At 39.4% G+C, this 16,020-nt stretch overlaps 1 long non-coding RNA gene, 1 other non-coding gene and 1 pseudogene across 2 annotated transcripts; 2 read left to right on the top strand and 1 right to left on the bottom strand.

Annotated features, from left to right (window-relative positions):
- Positions 1-2,752: 2,752 nt before the first annotated feature.
- On the bottom strand, positions 2,753-3,046 carry LOC120291398. The gene is made up of 2 exons (XR_005549409.1): positions 2,971-3,046; positions 2,753-2,857 (listed from the first exon to the last, which is right to left on the bottom strand). It is a non-coding gene; the product is annotated as an uncharacterized LOC120291398 (long non-coding RNA).
- Positions 3,047-5,001: 1,955 nt separating this feature from the next.
- Positions 5,002-7,169, top strand: LOC104424956. The gene is made up of 5 exons (XR_005549408.1): positions 5,002-5,165; positions 5,619-5,685; positions 6,343-6,384; positions 6,873-6,914; positions 7,107-7,169. It is a non-coding gene; the product is annotated as an uncharacterized LOC104424956 (transcript).
- Positions 7,170-7,374: 205 nt separating this feature from the next.
- LOC104453247 lies at positions 7,375-10,993 on the top strand (annotated as a pseudogene).
- Positions 10,994-16,020: the final 5,027 nt, after the last annotated feature.

Here is a 16,020-nt window from a genome sequence, read left to right on the forward strand (position 1 = left end):
TGATTAGGCTACCGGAATATGTATCGGAGATGCATTTATTCACCAGCTGGCAAATGAGGTCCTTCTTTGAGATTAAATGACTACTTTGGGTCATTCTTTAAGACAGACTCCACTCCAAGTTCTCTTTTGAGAAAAGGATGGCAGTTTGAGTCCTTATTTGATACAAACTTCACTTTAGGTCCTCTTTTGAGAAAATAATGGCACTTTTCATCCTTATTTGAAATTTTCCCTTTATTTAATGTTTGTCTATTTCCTATGTCTTAGTTCTTCTATAAATAGAGTGTTCCCAATCGTAATGCATAATTGATGAATATATGAGAATTCTCTGCATGAGTGAATATTTATTTGATTCTTTATCCAATATCGTTGGTGGTATATCAAGCAGTTCTTCATCCTTGGTTGATGGAGCAATCCTCTACGCCTTGGTAGTGAGTTGCATCTATCCTAATTTTTATCCTTGGCTAGCAATTTGTGCCTTTACAATTCAATGGTGAACCTCTCATATCCTTTGTCCTCTACACATCATTTCATTATCATTTTTCACATTGCTTCCAAACACTTAACTAGAAGATTCACGTTTCAGAAATCACTAGTTCCAGGCACGCATCATTTACATTCTAACAAAATCATGTGGAATAATTATGTTGGACATAAATTTTAAGATGGTTTTGACAGGATATATATATACACACACATATAAATATATATTTACAGAATTGAGATAAAGGTTTATTATATTCCTTAGTATAAACGTGCATGGCGACTATGACTTTCAAAAGAGGAGTTTCAACTTTGATAAGGTGCTGGACTAAATATTCATAAGCACCTCAGACTTTCTCATAGCCACCATCTCCTTTTTTAAGGTCTTCTAGATATAACATATGCATTAACACGCATTCATCATTCATAGCCACAGCACGTCATTACGGAGCTACAACATAACTGAGCAATTGTACAAATGACTACACGATTAGGTTTTGATATCAAGTATTCGTGTACACCTAAGTCTCTAAAAACGTGCAAATTTAAAGATTAAATCTACTTTGCCAAGTAGTAGTTGCTTACCAAAAAAGAAAGTAACAGTTAACTTAAATACATTTGATGTATTTGCAATAAAATCTCTCTATCACTTCCCTTAAACATCACTACTCACCTAAATCCATCTCGATCCAAAGCTTTGATCTCAAGGTATGTGAACTCCCTTTTTGAAGGAAATTCTCAGATTTTATAAGTATCATCTCATTAATCATTTGATAAATCTTGCTTAGATATTGAAATTCCATTAGCCAAGAAGTCGAATTTGAAAAAGAAACTGAAAGTGGGGGCTAGGCTTCACTTGCTCGGATCAAACCGTTTCAATGTGGGTCGGGCTAAAATTCCCTCCCGAGGATCGGGCCGAAGTAGCCAGGCCCCCAATTTGTGGCGGGTACCAGACGTTGACTCGAGAATTCACCAACTGTAATTTAAAATCTGCCTTCTTTTTCATCTTGTGTCCTCCTCCTTCACGGTCCAGAAGACCAAGAAAGAAGATGCTCGCTTCACCTATCGCTTCCTCAGTTTCGCCGTTCAGCTTCCATGTTCTCCCTTCTTCTGATCCACCGTGCAAGCTCCTCCAAGCACACCCATCTCTGTGGCATCTCCCCAAGTGCAAGAACCTCCTCCAGCTTAGGCAAATCCCCTCCCAAATCGTAAAATCCAGCCTCTACAATACCCAGTTCGCCCTCAGCAAGCTCATCGAGTTTTAGGCGGTCTCACCATCCGCCTTGTAATCATGCAGGTTCATTAGAATTTGGACGGAGTTAATTTTAGCTTAATGATCCAAGACTATAAAGTCTCCCCTAAATTGCAGCATTACGGATGCTTCATAGATCTCTTGGGTAGAAATGGACAAGAATCAATGAATGGGAAACCGATGGTGCTATTTGGGGTTCTCCGCTAGAAGATTGCCGAGCTCATCAAAAAGTCAAGTTGGGTTAAATTTTTGCTCTGCATCTTTTCGAAGTGGAACCTGATAATCCTGGCGCTTATGTGCTCTTAATTTTATGCAAAAGCTGGTAGGTGGGACGATGTGGCGAGAATAAAAACCAAATTGAATGATAAGGGAATGAGAAGGGTTCTACGTCTACATCTAGAGAAGTAGATAGTGTGGTTCATGAATTCCTCGTGGGTGACAAAACACATCCTCAGAGCAAAAAAATATGCATGATGTTGAATGAAATAGACAAGCTTTTGGAAATGGCTGGGTTTGTGCAGGACACAACCGAGGTGCTTTACAACATGGATGAAGAGTGGAAGGAGTCTGCTTTAAGTAACCACTGGAAGAAGCTGGCGATTGCGTTTGGGCTGATTAGTACTAAACCCTGGACGACCATCAAGATCGCCAAGAACCTTCAAGTCTGCAGAAACTGCCATTCGGCAACAAGGCTCATTTCGAAGATTTTCAATAGGGAGATAATTGCCTGGGATTGTAACCGCTTGCACTATTTTAGAGATGGTAATTGCTGACGTAAGGATTGGTGGTAATGAACACGTTATGAAATAGGGACAACATTTGGTAATTGTAAATTGCACTAAACTTCCGAGGACATCCTCATACTCTTCATTCTTATATAAATTGTGAACTAGATCCATCTTCAGGTTGAAGCAGAAGAACCCATACTTATTTTTTGGGTGACAAGGTGGTAATCTGCTTTCTAGTTCACTCAGATACAAGTTGGATCAAAATGGAAGCCATATAAGCTTCTTGTCTAGATTTTTTCAGTTCACCCGTCAATGTTGGAGACTTACTTGAAGGAGTTCTGCCTAGCCGTGGCCAAGATAGTCTTGTCAGCAACTATGAAATAAGCTGCTCCAGCGACTGCCACAAGAATGAAAATATTCCTGTCAGATAATCGCAATATATGGTCTATTACATAAAGGTTTATGATGCAAAGCCATTGATCATTGTCAGTATGATTAAAGTCTAACGACCTGTTGAGATAATGAGTGCTTGAGCTGAGTGGTTGAGGTTTGCTCTTGCCCACGGCAGCATCCTTGCACTAGCCAACTGCATAGTTAAGCATGTACATATTGAGAAAAAAGAAGGACAACAAAAAGACCCTTGAATTGAACACAAGTTTCAGCCGAAGAAATTGAAAAAGATTACTCACAGTCAGGGATGGCTGTTGCTATCCCTGCCAAAACAGCCGCCTTAGCTCCAGCTTTTACACCCTCTGTTTGATGCACATCAGATATTTAGATTTAAGCCATTTTGCAGAAAACAAGGAGACAGAACTGTAAATTTGCAAAATCAAGGTAAACATAGTTCGTGGACTTTCAATGTAACAGAATGTTGCATACCACGAGAGCAATGTTTCGCCATGGCCAGCCTTTGGTCGAGTGAAGCCAAGCTGGTTTTCTCAAGAGGAGATCCGGTGACGTTACTGTTGGCCATTGATGTATTGTGATGAGAAGATCCTAATGGAAACAGTAGAGAGAGAGAGAGAGAGAGAGAGAGAGAGAGAGAGAGAGAGTCAATTTGCAAAGAGGACTTGTGTTTAGGAAGATTTGCCTGAAGAGGGAGTGAGTTAGTGCAGTGTTATTTATAGCGGTCACATGGACAAGAAAGAGACGGAGAGAGAGAGTATCAGGTGGTGTTGATGATATTCAAATTCCAACGTCGTCAGTCACTTGTTTTCCTTCGGTTTCTTTTCTGTTCTGTTCTGGTCCGTTGGTTCTTTGCAGGACTATCGGCAATAGAACGGTCTTAAGTTTGCAATGTTTCCAGATTAATGATCTCGGGAGTAGAAGAACTAGAAGTTAGACGCGCTGACTAGGTAGACTGTGCAATCAAGACAGACCTTGATAAGCGCCTCCTTGTCCGAGGAGTGGATACTCGCGTAGGAGCAGGTATGCCTGGATTACTTGAACATTAGACTAAAGCCAGATCAATAAGTATCACAAAGTCGAGAAAGGAAAATACCTGATTCTCGCATTCTTTTCGGCGCTCAATGGGTTGGAGAGGCAAAAAGACTAGATGAAAGTTCAGCAACATTGCTAGAGTGAATCTTGGAGATGATCTTGCTAAGAATGGTGTTGAAATCTTCAGTAAAAGAGAATCTCGGTAGATTCTCCACCAAGTAGTGAAACTCTTGAGAACATTAAGGGCTAGGACAATGGTTTGATCATGAAATGACAGTATTTTGCTGATAATTGCGCAACTGCAAATGAAAGGATCAAACGTTTTGGCACTCCAAAAAGGTGCTTCTCTTCGAACAGAAAATCCACAAAGTAAGGAGCCACAAGCGAAATGCCCTAGGTCAAGCCGAGTTACTGAGGGGAGTAAATTTCCACGTCTGACTTCAACTTCCCTTTTAGTGACAATCTCAATGCCAAACCGAATGCAATTAAAATAGAACTCCGAAAAAAAAAATTCATCCTTAGCCCGGCCAAAATCAAAGACAAACGAAATCTGAGCTGGGAAGCAAGCAGAAATCATCAGTATTCAAAGACTGATAGTAGAACCAATGAAGGAAATGTTGGAAAGACGAAGATCCTTCAGGACAGAGGCGAAGATAGAAGCTCGACAGCTGCACTTCTTTACTCTCAAGATAGAATGGTTCAGATTTGGACCCTTGTGGAAAAGGGACTTTGGCATCTGAAAAAGGAGAAAATATTCTGTGGTTAGTGCGCGCCACGTCATCCACTAACCTGGTGCGCACTAACCAATGAAATACCGGCACGTGTCCCCGAGCGGGACCCGCTGAAAAAGGAAGGCGCTGATTTTTTGTCGGCTCGGCTCGGCTCCACCAACGGTCAGCTTATTCCTCCCGCTCAATATTTTTTCGCTCTCCTCACTCGAATTTGCTGGGTTTTTTTCTCTTTCTCCTCTCTCGCCTTTCTCACTCATCCCTCCCTCTCTCTTTCTCTCTCTGACGAACAGGACGCGACCTCCCAATCTCTCCGTGCCCTCCCTCTTTCCGACCGGCGAACCACTGCCAGCAAATCAGACCTGGGTTTTTTTTAAGGGGGATTTTTTCTTCTTTTTAAAGGCTGAGGGGGTTGGGCTTCTTTGTTTGTGCTGGCCAGACGACGGAGAAGGCGATCATCAGAAAGGAGAAGCACCTGGAAGAGGAGACTGATGAGGACGAGGAAGTCATCTACAAAATTGAAGTTCCAGCGAACAGGTGACTGTGGAGCTGATTCGGCATTCGGTTAGATGTTGTGTATTTCGAATGGGTTTGGAGCTGTTACGCGAGTCGTGGGTGAGTTTTGGTTCGCGGGTTTAAGATGCTAGTGTCCGTCTTCGGATGGGTTAAAGTCTTTCGCGGACCATGTTGCTCGTAATGGCTATGGAGATGCTGTGTGGTTCGATCTGTGAATAATTTGTGAGAAATGCATGGATGTGAAGAGAGGACTCCGCTGAGTTGTTTTGAATAATTTGGTGAAGTGGTGATGATAGATATGTTGCTTGAACTAGTTTTCATTCTCGAGATCTATATTCAATTTGATATTTTATTTGGATGTAATAGATGCCCAGCCCCCAATCCCTCCACTTAGTACATCGATGCTTGTGCTTATGCTAGATCCTCAAAATGTTCTGCTTGGATTGACATGCTCGGATTCTCTCGATATTTCAGGCGAAGAACACTGGTTGCAATTAGGACTCATGACTTGGATACGCTAGAAGGCCCCTTCAGCTATGAGGTGTGTGTTTGAACTAATCGCCTAAACTAGAATCTAAAATGAAGAATTATGCACATGTCCTACTATCCTCGCTTGAAGCTAAGGCCCAGCTAGAACTTCAATGGAAGATTTTCAGATTGCTGGCATAATGGATCTTGTCATGATAGAGTGTTATCCGAGCTGGAAGCTTGTGCTCACCTATTCTTTCCTTTTTTTCTCTCTATATATTTAAATGCCTGAAGGATTCCCTCTTGAAGCTTCTTTCTACCCCACACTTTGCCTCAGCATCTATTACATGTTTTCGAGGAGTTGCAGCTAGCTAGACAAGCTTTGACCAGTTCAAGTTTTGTCATCCTCTGAGCTTGTCCCAGAGGATGGTATTACTATATATATCCGAGATACTCTATTTTGATCCCAATTCGTAGTATTATGTTTCTCTATCAGGAGTGCTCATCTACTAGATAAAGCATATAGACGAAAACAGACATGACAAGGAATTGCACATTTGGTTTAGCTTAATATGTATGAGTTATATATTTGCTACAGCTAAATGTTTCTTCTTAATATGTACGAGTTATATATCTGCTACGGCTAAATGTTTCTTAGAGCAAAGTATGATAAAATGTTACGAGAAGTGCAGCGGATCACCGACTCATGTTCCTTTTCCTTTGGTCTCAGGCTTTGCCGCCTTCCAAGATAAGTTTCGTCCCCTTGAAGCAGGTAGTTTCATGATAAAGATTGTATTTTTCTGTTCATGCATGTGCCATGAGTCTGATCTTTAGTGAAGATCTATGTATTTGTAAGGATTTTGTTAACTGTTCTCTAGGGGCAATTCTTAAGTAGTTGATTAAGAAATTTTTATGATTTTCAATTGGATGCACAGATTGTTCTTGTGGTATTTGTAATTTTTCTTTGGAAAGTGAATCATATTAAATAAGTATGCTTAACAAGTGCCCTTTTGTTAACAAAGTGCTCTAAGGAGACTTACTAAGTAACTAAAAAGGAAATTTTGTAGCTTCCAATGCATTAGCATGTTATTTCTAATTACTATTTTGCAAAGTGAATTATTCCAAATTAAGTATGCTTAACATGTCAATGCCACTTTTGAGTTCATGAGATTGCTTTCATTTATATGTTTGTTTTGTTTTCTCTACCAACTGCGATTGATGTGTTGGCTGATCGCGCCTTAGTTTCTGTTATGATATTAGGTGAAGAACTTCAGAGCTGATGAACTAATGGAATTTTATAAGGTGGGTCCTCAATAGCTGCTCCTTTTAATGGTCTTTTTATAACTGTCATATTTGTTTTGTTACATATATCTTATGCTTGGAACTTGCTTATTCAAAGTGTGCTAGTTGATATCTTCCTGTAAATGAAGAATTATGTAATAGTTCCTCATTTTTGCCATGTTGTTTTACCTGTTTTTCGCTACTTTGTTGCAGTCAGATTTGAAATTGAAGAAGTTCTTGCACATAATAGAGAACTCGCCTGAGTTCCCTGTTATCCATGAGTCAAAGAGGTATCTTGGTTTCTTCATACACTCTTTTTTGTAATGTGAGTTCCATGTATAAATATGAAGTGTGTATATTGATGTTAAGGGAAAATAATAAATAACCACTTAAATGTAATGGCATGTTGACTTAGTTTTGATTCAACCATTGCCACTTAAGTCATTACTATTGCAACGTTGAGTTATTTGGGGGTTGATCGATGCATCGGGTTCAATTTGCAAAGAGAAAATAATCTAGGCCTTCAAGCATCTTCTGCCACATTAAGCCACTAAGTGCTTGGTCTCGTTTATGAGTTGAAGTGAGATCAATTGTTCTGTTTAGGTGTCACTAGTGTTCTCAAAAGCACTGGAGTTGCCTGGGCAGGCACCCAATGTGGCGACTTCAAAAGCACCTCAAGTAAGGCTGGTCATTCTCTCAGGCATTCCCTCAAGGAAAAAGATTAAATTAGGTCATGTTCTTTGACCCTTTTTGTTCCTTTCTCTAAACAAAAGTGAGAAATGAGGTATATTATTTTAGTAAAAGGGCGAAGTTTTTAGAAAAGCAGCTGTCGACTCTGCATTAGCACAATCGGAGACTTCCAGAGCCTAGTCCTATGCCTACAACATTACTTTTAAGAGAGCCAGGGAAAAAGGTGAAAATGTGTCGTCTTCTATACATCTTTGCTTTTCTTTGAACATTGTCTTTCTTATGTACACCTTTACACTGAACTTAGCAGTCCATTCTTATTTCATCTCTCTCTCCACCGGCCACAAGGAGTAGCCTGGATCGTCGAATGACGGCTGGGTCGAGGCTGCGAAGGTTGATGGGGCTAACGGTGGCGGTGAAGCCTATGATCCTGCTTCTAAGAAGCTCAGGAGGTACGTTGATTTGGTTCAGCGCCTTCTCTGTTGCCTTGGTTCAGCGCCTTCTCTGTTGCCTGTAAAGTTCCGGGTTAGTGATCCCCAGAGGGTGTGTGATGTCTGCTGCGTGCGGCTTGAGTCTGTCCAGCCTTACCTAATGGATCTAGTAAGCCACGCTTCTCAATTTCTGACCCAAGATCTGACAGACCTTAGTACGTTGAGATCCTGGATCAATTTTCCATGGGGACAATCAATGGAACATGAGATTTACAAGGCAACAAACACAATCCTAGGTTATAGTAAGGTAGGGGCAAGGTTCAGATGATACTGTCTACCTAATGATTCCATCTGTGTATTTCTTAGAACAGTTGGCTAGTATTGCTGTTGCTACTTGAAAAATAAATGCTCTCTATAGTGGACTTAACCTTTGACAAGGGAGGCCATTTTCTCATTATCATCGGTGAAACGGTGATTTAATTTTAGATATGTTTAAGATCTTTGAAAAACTATTCCTTAAGAGTTTTTTGTATTATTGGTGCAAGATAAAGTAATTAAGAATTTTTCTTCCCTTTTTTTTATACTATGGCATTAAAATTAGGTTCTCTTGCACTTCTCGTGTGGTTATTAAGCTTATTATATGATGCATTCTGATTGCTCAGGTGGGTTCACTAAAACTTGAGAAGGCAATTCCTGATGCCATTTAAGACAAGCAAAAGGCCTTGCAATAATTACTGTTGTGAAAGTTGGTACGATGGTAACCTACAATATTGGAACCGGCCTTGTGGTTGCTCGTAGGGAAGACAACTCATGGTCTCCACCTTCTGCAATTTCTTCATGTGGAATAGGGTGGGGAGCACAGGTAGGCTCGTTTTATCGTATCCCTGGATTTTGATTTCATCAACCTTAAGGGCCAAGCGTCGGAACCAACAAGTGTTTTTGGCTTTCATGCAGTCTGCAGATTAACCACGTGAATCAACATGCTCAAAATGATTGTTTAGATAATAAACACCGATTTGATTTTTTACTCCATCCGGAATGATTGACATATTGTCTGCTTCATTTCCATGGTCTTTGTGAGAATTTTCCTTTCCAAATGTCTGGTCTGTCATCCTTCTATTTCATGGAATGTGCCATTTGTTTCTCCTTTCTGGAACTCTATCTAAGAACAGTATTTCTCAGGATGAGATTTGGACTTTTTGTTTGATTACCATGTTGCCATTGAGTTTTCAAATTCCTTTCTGCATCTCTGTTCCCTTTCTCTGAATTTGTGTTTTGCTTTTTTGTGGAAGTGGGAGAAGTCCCTGAGCCAGAGATTGCCCTTGTGTTACTTATAATTGTTCCCTTTCTGTTAACATGTCTATCGCATTAATAGCTTCTGCTCGTGTGGCTTAAGCTCGAGCAAAGAAGTCTTTCATAAAACATAAAAATCAACTAAAGAAATCTTTAGTCAATTCCCCTTCCTCCCAAAATGATAACAATAATAGTAAAAATCAAATACATAAATGAAAAGATTATCCCTGCAAGAAATGTTTGATTTTGTGTTATATTTTTATGTAGAGATATCCTTATTCCAGTCAATAGTAACCAGTCAAGGGTGATTGCAGGCTGGAGGAGAATTGACAGACTTTGTTATAGTTTTGAGAACAACTGAGGCTGTGAAGACATTTGGTGGTACTGCTCATTTTTCAGTTGGGGCTGGTTTGAGTGCAGCAGTTGGTCCCATTGGAAGGGCTGCTGAAGCTGATGTACGAGCGGGGGATGGTGGCTGTGCTACTTGTTATACGTACAGCTGCAATAAAGGTACTCATCTATATAGCTATTTTTCCTTTTAAACTGTGGAGTTGTCCTCTGGACTGATTTTTGGGGTATGTATACATTGCTGTGCAAAAAAACATGGATAGTATCCTATGATATTAACTGTTTTAATGTGATAGTAATTTCTCTATTTTTATTAAGTCCTAAGTGGATGCAATAACAGTCTCAGGACGTAGAAAAACTGCTCATTTTGCAAAGGATCTTGTTCTCACTTTCTTTCTTCCTCATTTGTCTCTGTTGCTAAGGTGAGCTATGTAGTCTAGCTTGTATGGCATGGGTATCTGTCCTTAGGCAGTCACGTAAAAGACTATTCTCCGATTAGCTGTTTTCATTAGATCGTTGGTTGAAAAAGTTTCTACAAAGAGCATTTCTTGAGAAGCTTGCTTGTTGCCCATTTCTTAGTGCCAAAGAAAGGGAAAAAGGGAGACATTAGTTGAGAAAGCTTCTGCAGGGATATTTTTGAATAAGCAATCATATGAGAGAACACTGAGCTTGAATCATCATAGATCCTACTTAAATTGAGACGCTCATAGTAAAAAGTTGGAGAGGTCTAGAATGTATTTCTCATTTTCCTATCATTTCATTGCCAGCAGTCTGTGGGGTTTGTTCCGCTTTCTAAGGTCTTTAATTGTTCTCAACTTTTTCATAAAATAATAGGCAGGTGCTTTTGTTGGATGCTCCCTTCAAGGTAGGTGTCGTGACAACGTGGACAAGAGAAAATTGCCGATTTTATGGCAGCCAGTCTATAAATGCATTGGACATACTACTTGGTTCGTTGCCGAGGCCGCCAGCTGCTGCCATCCTTTATGACGCACTCGCAGACATGTATCAGAAGTTGGAGTGGTCATCACCATATTAGTGCCGTACAGCTTGGTCAATTGTCCCCGATACTGCCTATGGAAGTTCTTAGCTGCAATTCTTGCCACTGTAAAGTTGTCTATTCTTATCAAGTGTACAGCATGTTCAAACTCATTGCTTCCCTCTCTTCACCGGGGGGTTTCAGGAGAGGAATATGTAAATAGTTATAATTGATGGGATCAATCTTTGGAATGTACATATAGCTATCCATTTCATATTTGGTGTTTACTCAGGGTATCGGGGAAGACAAGCAAAAACCACCCTTCTTTTCAGATTACTTTGAAGATTGCTTGAGCATGTCCTAGATGGAGGAAATTTTGTGATTGTTCATGATGAACCCAGAAAAACAGGTTGCATGGTCACGACCTGATATACAGCTCTTCTATGGATCTTGTTCGGTACTACACCACGCATTAGACTCGAGTCAATGCAGTGTAGCGGAAATCCACCTCCCTCCCTGTTTCGAATTAGTGCATACAGATCATAAACAAGAGAAAATTGCCGATTTTGAGTAGATCCGAGCTTTTTATGTAAATCCCCCCAGAGCCACACCCATGATTAGCCTGTATGATTACAGCAGTTGCTTTGCCTAAGTGGGTTCATGATTAGCGCCTTCTTGTGTGTCCTTTAAACAGAAAAACGCAAGAAAGGGAAATCCAAAACCTCTTAAGCGTGATATGTTGCCGCATTTCAGCCCTCTCTACCAGTGGTTGCCACCTACCACCGCCCGTGGCAGTGATGGTGGCACGCCACTAAGTTCAGCAATGGTTTGGTCTCCCGTTGGATAGGAAGGACTACCGAGGGGACATAAAATCGTTTGAGTTTTTCCTCTTTCTTTGTCCTAGACCAAAACTGTTTTTCCTTTTCTCTGCTCAAATCGAATACAAAGTGACTAATTCCCTTCAATTTTTCTTTCTTTTTCTTCAGTGAATATCTAAAGAAAATCAAATAGGTCTTCTCTTTTGTTTTCTCTTCTTACATTGTTATCATTGAAAGTTCCTTTTTTACCCTTTTCTCTATTTGAATGAAATAGAGTCGGCAATCTCAAATTGAGATCTCTCTATTCTAAAATAGGATCAAGCTATGTTTGACCAGAGGGCAGCATAGAGTTAGATGGAAAAAAATGAGGGATTGAAAATTACAATCCTCGAACTTCTTTAAATCAAATCACTTATCCGACAACTCATTTCATATATAATCGTACGTACCACTACGGATGCTTTCTAATATAAATTACTGAAAAATTACAATATAAAATACTAGGATTAGAAAAGAAATCAAACAAACAAAAAGAAAACCTAGACCTAATGACTGCCCCCGAAACTCTAGGACAACAGCGACGTCCTCCTTGATGGCAGGCGACACCAACACCACAATGACCCCATGGTGGCGGTCATCTCCGTCGCAATGGTCACTTAAGACCGCCATAATTGATTCTCCATCTCACGCAAACCCGTGAGAGATACAAAGGTGACCACCGCACACCATTCGGGTGAGAGATAGAGAGAGAGCAAGCGAGAGAGATGGCCACCCAATAAATAAAACAAGATCATTGTTAGATATCATTGTAGCAACAAAATAGCACAATAGCAAATGGCGAACAAAAAATTTAACTCAACTGATGAGAGAATAATATAACCAACCAACTCTAATATAAGCTCACATCCACCTAATGCGAACATTTAAACTCCAGCTTGAAATGAATATTCACAATACCTCTTCAGCTTTCAAGGCGACTCCAACTGAATCGTTGACATAAGATAAGGACACTTCCATATTGTATAGGGACAAATCAGGATAAACACATGACTCCCCATTAGAGTATATCACTTCAACTGGTTCAACTTCATACTTCTTCCCACAGCATGCTGAGAAGATTGTCACCTAAAGGAAAACACTTGCCCGCATTAGTCCTCTATACAGAAGGATGGGTGTAGAGAAAAGGACAAACAATTGAGTATGCTCACCACTATATTTAGAACTATCTTAGCCTTTGTTAAGTCCATCGCAGTACATTCAATGCGAACATTTTTTGTCTTTAAAGTTTTTTCCGGATGTGCTTCATTGATAATTAGCGGCAGAGACAGCACAGTTCTGCATGGAGTAAAAAATTAGCCTTTTCAGTGATAAGAAGCTTAATCAATTGTATCATTTCACTCAATATAGATGCTCGCTAATCAATCAAACTATACATCACAAATATCTGTCAAATTGTTGATTGCAAGACACCCAAAAAGTGGATGAAGCATCACTTTGCCCACACTGTTTGGCTATGACAGCTAAATAATAACTACAATTTGTTCACATTGAGCATATTCAATGGGAACCAAAATTGTGAAGCCAATGGCAACAAAGTGTAATCTATCCGCAACCGGAGTAACCAAATATCATAGGACCTGAATGAGCTAGATTAGAACCCCATGTGCAAAAAAATTTGAAACCAATCTTTTTAAAAAGTGACCCCCTGTTCAAATAGGATAAACAGCTTAATGGTCAACCATAATTGGTTGTTGCCTAGTTAATACATTACCAATGAACATCAATCCACAGCTAATCAAGAATTTATCAAGCAATCAACTGTATCATTTCTAATTATTCAGGACGTCAGAAAAGAAAATATCATCCACTGTTGTCAAGCAAGGCCCTAGCCTAAAATAAGGGACATGTTACATTAAAAGTTTGGGATGAATCCTTTAGCGATAAATTTTTTTAACCTTTTCTTTAAATGAACCCAAAGAATGTATTAGCAAGGTAGATCTTAAGTCATGAAATGATATTCGGAAAAAAATTAATTTTTGTAATATATTATAGCATATTTCTTATTGACATTAGGCACCTGCTTTCCCATATCAAATTTTGTGACACTGCATGCAAAAGTTCTTTTTCCCGATATGGTACCTAGCAACCAGTGGAGAGAGAGATGAAATAAGAATGGACTGCTAAGTTCAGTGTAAAGGTGTACATAGGAAAGACAATGTTCAAAGAAAAGCAAAGATGTATAGAAGACGACACATTTTCACCTTTTTCGCTGGCTCTCTTAAAAGTAATGTTGTAGGCATAAGACTAGGCTCTGGAAGTCTCCGACTGTGTTAATGCAGAGTCGACAGCTGCTTTTCTAAAAACTTCGCCCTTTTACTAAAATAATATACCTCCTTTCTCACTTTTGTTTAGAGAAAGGAACAAAAAGGGTCAAAGAACATGACCTAATTTAATCTTTTTCCTTGAGGGAATGCCTAAGAGAATGACCAGCCTTACTTGAGGTGCTTTTGAAGTCGCCACATTGGGTGCCTGCCCAAGCAACTCCAGTGCTTTTGAGAACACTAGTGACACCTAAACAGAACAATTGATCTCACTTCAACTCATAAACGAGACCAAGCACTTAGTGGCTTAATGTGGCAGAAGATGCTTGAAGGCCTAGATTATTTTCTCTTTGCAAATTGAACCCGATGCATCGATCAACCCCCAAATAACTCAACGTTGCAATAGTAATGACTTAAGTGGCAATGGTTGAATCAAAACTAAGTCAACATGCCATTACATTTAAGTGGTTATTTATTATTTTCCTTTAACATCAATATACACACTTCATATTTATACATGGAACTCACATTACAAAAAAGAGTGTATGAAGAAACCAAGATACCTCTTTAAATCATGGATAACATGGAACTCAAAGGAAGTTCTCTATTATGTGCAAGAACTTCTTCAATTTCAATCTGACTGCAACAAAGTAGCGAAAAACAGGTAAAACAACATGGCAAAAATGAGGAATTATTACATAATTCTTCATTTACAGGAAGATATCAACTAGCACACTGAATAAGCAAGTTCCAAGCATAAGATATATGTAACAAAACAAATATGACAGTTATAAAAAGACCATTAAAAGGAGCAGCTATTGAGGACCCACCTTATAAAATTCCATTAGTTCATTAGCTCAAGTTCTTCACCTAATATCATAACAGAAACTAAGGCGCGATCAGCCAACACATCAATCGCAGTTGGTAGAGAAAACAAAACAAACATATAAATGAAAGCAATCTCATGAACTCAAAAGTGGCATTGACATGTTAAGCATACTTAATTTGGAATAATTCACTTTGCAAAATAGTAATTAGAAATAACATGCTAATGCATTGGAAGCTACAAAATTTCCTTTTTAGTTACTTAGTAAGTCTCCTTAGAGCACCTTTGTTAACAAAAGGGCACTTGTTAAGCATACTTATTTAATATGATTCACTTTCCAAAGAAAAATTACAAATACCACAAGAACAATCTGTGCATCCAATTGAAAATCATAAAAATTTCTTAATCAACTACTTAAGAATTGCCCCTAGAGAACAATTAACAAAATCCTTACAAATACATAGATCTTCACTAAAGATCGACTCATGGCACATGCATGAACAGAAAAATACAATCTTTATCATGAAACTACCCGCTTCAAGGGGACGAAACTTATACTTGGAAGGCGGCAAAGCCCGAGACCAAAGGAAAAGGAACATGAGTCGGTGATCCGCTGCACTTCTCGTAACATTTTATCATACTTTGCTCTAAGAAACATTTAGCTGTAGCAGATATATAACTCGTACGTATTAAGAAGAAACATTTAGCTGTAGCAAATATATAACTCATACATATTAAGCTAAACCAAATGTGCAATTCCTTGTCATATCTGTTTTCGTCTATATGCTTTATCTAGTAGATGAGCACTCCTGATAGCGAAACATAATACTACGAATTGGGATCAAAATAGAGTATCTCGGATATATATAGTAATACCATCCTCCGGGGACAAGCTCGAGGATGACAAAACTTGAACTGGTCAAAGCTTGTCTAGCTAGCTGCAACTCCTCGAAAACATGTAATAGATGCTGAGGCAAAGTGTGGGGTAGAAAGAAGCTTCAAGAGGGAATCCTTCAGGCATTTAAATATATAGAGAGAAAAAAAGGAAAGAATAGGTGAGCACAAGCTTCCAGCCCGGATAACACTCTATCATGACAAGATCCATTATGCCAGCAATCTGAAAATCTTCCATTGAAGTTCTAGCTGAGCCTTAGCTTCAAGCGAGGATAGTAGGTCATGTGCAGAATTCTTCATTTTAGATTCTAGTTTAGGCGATTAGTTCAAACACACACCTCATAGCTGAAGGGGCCTTCTAGCGTATCCAAGTCATGAGTCCCAATTGCAACCAAAGTGTTCTTCGCCTGAAATATCGAGAGAATCCGAGCATGTCAATCCAAGCGTAACATTTTGAGGATCTAGCATAAGCACAAGCATCCGATGTACTAAGTGGAGGGATTGGGGGCTGGGCATCTATTACATCCAAATAA

Source organism: Eucalyptus grandis, chromosome 3 (assembly GCF_016545825.1).
Source record: "Eucalyptus grandis isolate ANBG69807.140 chromosome 3, ASM1654582v1, whole genome shotgun sequence".
Classification (NCBI taxonomy): Eukaryota; Viridiplantae; Streptophyta; class Magnoliopsida; order Myrtales; family Myrtaceae; genus Eucalyptus; species Eucalyptus grandis.